The 6,761-nt window shown below is 30.9% G+C and overlaps 1 pseudogene; it reads right to left on the bottom strand.

Moving 5' to 3' along the window:
• Nucleotides 1-3,228, bottom strand: part of LOC106305463 — a 4,370-nt pseudogene extending 1,142 nt beyond the window's left edge.
• Nucleotides 3,229-6,761: the final 3,533 nt, after the last annotated feature.

Here is a 6,761-nt window from a genome sequence, read left to right as displayed (position 1 = left end):
TCGTTGCGGCGCTCTTTTGAAATTTTGATCATAATTATTTAAACTTGGTTGAATTACTAACTCCTCAAATTGTTCATTTTCCAAATTCCACAACTCAACTCTCTCTTCGTAGCTTAGATTGTGAACACCTTGTGACCGCAGTTGGCATATACGAAACGCCTGAAAATTTTAAAAGCAAAAATAAAACCATAAGCAACATTTCAATTTAAATTTTACAATGACATGACACAGAAAACATAAACATACAAAACATATTTAATGTTATAGCAAACTAATCTTCATCTTCGTCATCACTTTGATTATCTTGTGTGTTTCCCCATATGTTGAACAGACCTCCTGTTCTGGGTTGTCGTGAATTTTGTCCAGAATCAAAACGACTTGTGAAACCAAGACCGGGTGATTGTGGTTGTTGGGTATCAGGCGAAGTTCTTTTTGTTGCGCTATCTGAAACTTCATGATGATCGTCCAACGAAAATCCATATTGAACATGAGTTGGATTCGTTCCGGCTGATTTGTCATTTCCATGATTAGGTCTTTGACGCCCCCACTGTTGAGCACTCGTTGGTGTATCCCACTGTTGAACATTTGATTGTGTACCCCACTGTTGAGCATTCAGTGGTGTTCCCCATTGATTAGCATTCGGTGGTGTGCCACATTGCTGAGCATTCGGCGGTGTGTTCCAATGCTGAGCATTCGGTGGTGTGCCCCATTGTTGAGCATTCGGTGGTGTGCCCCACTGTGGTGCAGTTGGTGGTGTGCCCCATTGTTGTGCAGTTGATGGTGCGCTCCACTGCTGTCCAGTTGGCGGTGTGCCCCATTTTTGCGCATTTGGTGGTGTTCCCCACTGTTGAAATCCAGGACCCCATAAACCTGGTGAGCTTTGACCGCCAGAATTATTGCCCACAGAAGATGAACTCCCAGGTGATAGTCCCAAACCCAACTGTTTTGGAATATCTTCGTTGTTTCGTGAAACACCAGTCATAGCTTCAAGCAATTGTAGCTTGTCCTCGTCAGTGCTTGAAGCTATATCAATAAAATACTTACGCCAAAATTTTAACTCTTGAAGTGTATTAAGATATTTCCAATAAAATTTAGTATGTTTTGTAACTTGTAGATTAAGGAATAACGCTTCCGCCTTTTTCCATTCATCGTAATCATCTTGATCAAACGCACCAGGAAGAAGTTGTTGTAGACTTTGTCGTTGAAAATCTCTAAACCCAGTAATAGTTTCTTGCATTGTTGTCTCAAATGATTGTTTTCGCCGACTTCCTCGTGAACTACTTCCAACATTAGTTCATGAGCTTCCACCTGATCTATGCAAACTACCCCCTCGTCTGCCACTAGAGTGTGAACTACTCCCACGTCTCCCACGTTGTTCACCTCTTCCAATATTGATTCCAACTGCATCATGGGTAAATTCATTTGAAGGATGTGAATCATCATCTAGGTTGACCCGATACACTTCTTCATTTTCTTGTGTGTCTGGAACTTCAGTGTCTAGCATCTCATTCCCATCAAAATCTGAGTATCCATGTGTGGAGTCATCACCTCGTCTCTCATTCATTATCTCTTGTCTTCTTTGTCGTGCAGAATGTTGGGGTTGCGAGTATACATCATGTAACGCAAAACATCGTACCATTATATCCCAAAATTTTGGCGGCTCTCGGTTGAACGATTTTGTTTATCTATTACATCCCTATTCAAAAAAATATATATGTATAATTATGTTAATTTTGTAATATGTATCTTAATAGTTGATAATGTAAATATAATATTTAGTGGTTATTACCGCTTCGTGATTATCCCACCACTCCGGAGATGCGTAAATCATTGATGTTTCAGGATCAACCGAAATACCGGTGGATTTCATCAGAAACTTCCACATCTTGTATGATTTTTTGAATTCGTCAAGCTTATTTTTGAAAAACCTGTAAGTTATATTCATGTTAAATGCAAGATTGAATTGTTCAACGATATAATCTCTGCCAAGAGCCGTAGGATCTTTCAGAGTATACTTGTTCATAGAGATTGCATGATCAAACAATTCAATGAGTTTTTTCTCTTGTTCATATGTCCATTTGAATCTGTCCGTGCTCTACAAATTATAATATATATGTTTTAGCTAATATTTTTGCATATATAAAATTAATAAAATATTTAGAATTAAAACTTACTCTTGTTCTAGTTTCATTAGAAACATTTCGGCCTCTTTGTCTGGAAGAACTTGCACTGCCTCGATGACTAGACGACATTCTGCACTATTATACAAAACTATTAGTAAAAATTTTAAAAACTAAATCATAATTACATAATCATTTTGTTTATCCTAATTGTATTAGTATTAGAATCTATATATATATATATTTTTTTTAAAAAAATATGTGTTTCAATATGGTTACTTATCAAGCATTATCTACAATAAAAAAATATTTTTATGTAAACAGTATCATGTTTTTAACAATACTTCTTATGATAAATTAACTCATAAACATATATAGTTCTCTTAACACATAAAAATCTAGGGTTTGTTAAACAGTAAAAATATAATTAATAACAAAAATTATCATTAATTTGCATTATATATTCTACACAACTAAAATTGTGCGTACATTTTTAACTTCAATAAATAAATCTTTACATATATATTATTTTATATTATGTATATTGCATATATTTATAAGTTAATGAAAATGAAATGTAAAAAGAAAAATTTGAAATGAAAAAAAAATTCATACACACAAACTTGAAGTGGTGTAAGCAATTCAATTGCTTCCGATGTAGAACTTGATGAACTTAATATAAATGTTTTAAAAAACACTTTGAGAAAACAACCACCAACTAGAAAATTAACATTAATATATTTTACGCAATTAAAAATTTTCTATAATAATTTAACTTAAATAATTAAGTTTTGATATATAAATATATAGTAGTTTATATTGTATTGTTATATTTTTAAAATAGCAGTTTTTTGTTTCATATATGAAAATAAGATTAAAATATATATTTTAAACTTAATTATTAATATTTATAAACTAAAAATGTGAAAAAATTGAAATACGTTTAAGATTCATGGGTGTACCTTTCCAAAATTCAAATGTGATTTCAAGGTGCACCTGCAAAAAAAAAATGAAATGAAAAAAAATTGTTAATGAATTTAAATAAAAAAATAAACTGAAATAAAGAAAACCCCAGATATATTGACATACCTTTGCTCGTTGCTTTGAAGTTGTGTCTGCAAAATTTTCCTCTTTCATATCTATTTATACACGAACAAAATTTCTGATAGAAGAAAAAAAAAATTAAACCACTCAACCACTTAACAAACCACACCTACTTTGCTACTTGTGTGGTTCACGTGCGTATTCTAAAACGCACTTCCTGTTTCTTTTTTTATTTTTTTTTTTACTTTTAAACCACATCATGTGTTTTGTATAGTTATTAGAGATGAATGGTACCATAATTTCTGTTCCGCCAGGCGTTATCGTTGTTCCACTCATAACATTCAATACCAATGTATCAAAAATGAAAAGACTAACATACCATGTAACAACTACCAAACAATACTAAATATTTTGTTAACGAATCCTAATTATGTATAGCTTGTGAAAAGAATCAATAACATATATAATAAAGAAACAATGCATCTAATATAAAAATATTTATCAGGTAGAAAAAAATGTTTCGGCTAATAAATCATGTAGTAAAAAATATAACAACTAACAAATAATGTATCATCTAATTACTACCGACACCTATTATAAAATATTTACTATGTATTATCAGTTAGCGATAATCTAATAGTAACATTTAACAAAAATTCTCCCAAACGGCGACATAAAATTGAAGATCCACTAAAACATGAATAATAGCAGGTAACAGCATAAAATGTTTGCTACCATAATTGTTATCCATATCAAAAATGGTGTAGTAAGACTAAAAGTTATCATAGATGGATAACAAATACATATTTAGGTAGTCGGTAAACTGATAAGTATCTGTTAAAATGTTTGCTGCCATAATTGTTATCCATATCAAAAATGGTGTAGTAAGACTAAAAGTTATCATAGATGGATAACAAATACATATTTAGGTAGTCGGTAAACTGATACGTATCTGTGAATTGATTAACATTTCCGTTATTACAAACATTTTCGGCTACAGAACTTCTCACATATCCAACTAATTTCTCATATGCACGAACATTCTAGAAATTATCAGATTTTGTGGCTTCTTTCAGTATTGTCTTACATATATTCTCTCTGAGATATTGAACATCTTCTACAAATCTTTGTTGTTGTGCATGCATCAATCATCTGAATTTCGTCTAGTAAAGCTTCATTAACCCATTTGAAAAGATGATCTTTATTTTTTTATAAACCAATAACAAAAAGAAATAGTCAATCTGACTGTAAATTATAGTTGAACATAACTTGTCAAACCAACCTGCACGTCAATCTCTCATTAGTAAAATTTTCGGTATAGGTTCTTCTTTGTCTTCGAAACATATATAATTGTACTCTTTTCACACACCAACATCTTGTCGGAACTCCGATGAAGGAAACTATGTTTCTCGTCTTAAGCATGAAATGTAACTAACTATCCATCTATTCACCCTAAAATACGTTACAAAATTAGATCACATCTTTTATGTGCCGAAAAAATAAATTAATTTCAAGATTTAATATGTTAATAATAAAATTACATTCATAGTTTGAAATAGTTTTCAAAGCGTTACTTTTATTACACCTCGTGCGATTTTATAAACAATGGAAGGAATGCACAGTTTCATCTATCTTTCGTCCCTTATATGCGTTGAAGTGAATACGATATTTATCCAACCAGTACCAAATTAAATGAATTGTTACTTTTCCAAATTGATTGAATAATATGGTTACGTCAAAGAGTTAAAGCAAATAATAAAGACACAATCACATCAGTCATGTTTATCTAGTACTCTATAAAGAAATAATTCACTATAAAGAAACCAATACACACCACTCATTCTTATATACGATAAAGAGACCATTTAAAGTGATGTCTTTGTTTTTGATAAAAAAAAAGTCATGTCTCTGTAGTACAAAGAAATCATTTACAAACCACTCATTCTTATACAGTAAAGAAACCATTTAAAACCATGTCCCTAGTAGAGTAGTAGTAATCGCAATGCAATAATTGTCAAGTAGACTTGTTAGACCGACTTTTCGGAGGATTTCGATTAATTTCATCGAAGTAGTTTTTGTATAGTATAGCGAATTATATATAAATGAATTTCTTTTCCAAGTACGGAACGAGAGATATGAACTTTAATTTCACGGCCTAAGACCATCTTCAATGGTGTTTTATTTTTCATTTTTTGTTTCATTTTGAAGCAAATTTTGCTTCAATGGTGCTTCATTACTTTATTTTTTAAGCTGAACTTTCTAAATTATAAATTGGTCCTTAACTTTTATTTGTTTCTATTTTTACCGAAATAAATTATATATGTCAATATTATCCAATCAATTTTAAAATTTGACAATTCTATTCATCTAATTAGATATTTATATTGAAAAACATGAGAATATTGACTTTAAGAACTTTAATTCGTTTAAAAATAATGGAAGATAAATAATATCACATTTTACTTCTAAACATTTTTATTAATCATTTAAAGAAAAAATATATATATAAGGTGTTTTTTTACAAAATATGGTGTTCTGTGTTTGTTTATTTATGTTATGTAATAATATTTTAATATGATAATGTTTGATTTATATTAAATAATAATTATGTTAGATTATTATTAAAACAAAACACTTGAGTAAAATTACTAAATATAAAAAAATATAAGATGTTATTAATAATTAATGATAAAATGGATATGAAATATACTTGGAATATTCTTTTACAAGAAATAAATGAAGCAAAACTATCGGAGAAAATGTGCTTCATTTTTTGATTCATTTTGAATAAAGTGCACTTTTGAAATTGAAAATGAAGCTAGCCATTGGCGATGCTCTAGAACCCCAATTTTAGAGATGATCGGAGGCTTTATTCTACAATCATAAGCAGATTCAGAGGATGAGGCAATCCACACAATATAACCAGAAGACGACCCAACGACTTGAAGCACAAGTTACACTCCAGAGTCTGTGTTGATATGTTTTAACTCAGTTTCCCCATCAAGCATCATCAGAAGTTCAGACATGCTTGGCCTTAGAAGTGAAACCATATCCAATAATCAATATCCATAGCCGATCCTGGCGTCGACTGGGCTCCAAGCAGGGGCGGACGGTGGGGCAAATGTCACATACAACTTTTACAATTTTCATTAGTTTTACTGAAAAATGAAGTACTCAAATGGCTTAATTGTTATTTTCAAAAAAAAAAATGGCTTAATTGTTAATATATTATAAAAATGATATCCTAAGAAGATAAGATTGTCACATTAGCAATAGAGCTAGCAATTTTTTGCATAAATAAATGTCTCTAAAATACATAAAATTGTGAATACTAGAAGCACGTGTTGGATGTGTTAAGGCCAGTTCATTTTTATTTTTATATATATCAATGTTTCGTATAGTTTTTGGTTGGCCTGAGACGGATCAGGTTTCCATGTAATTTTAAGGTATCCGGATCCGGATCCTTATCCGGCGGATCCATAATTTTATTATCATTAACCGGATCCGGAGTTCTCGGATATCTGGATGTCGGATATCTTTCTAAAAATTGTAATATCCGGCGAATATCCAGATCCAGAATTGGATCCTTAAAATAAA

Source organism: Brassica oleracea, chromosome C7 (assembly GCF_000695525.1).
Source record: "Brassica oleracea var. oleracea cultivar TO1000 chromosome C7, BOL, whole genome shotgun sequence".
In the NCBI taxonomy this organism is placed as follows: Eukaryota; Viridiplantae; Streptophyta; class Magnoliopsida; order Brassicales; family Brassicaceae; genus Brassica; species Brassica oleracea.
This window is presented reverse-complemented; position numbering and strand designations above follow the sequence as displayed.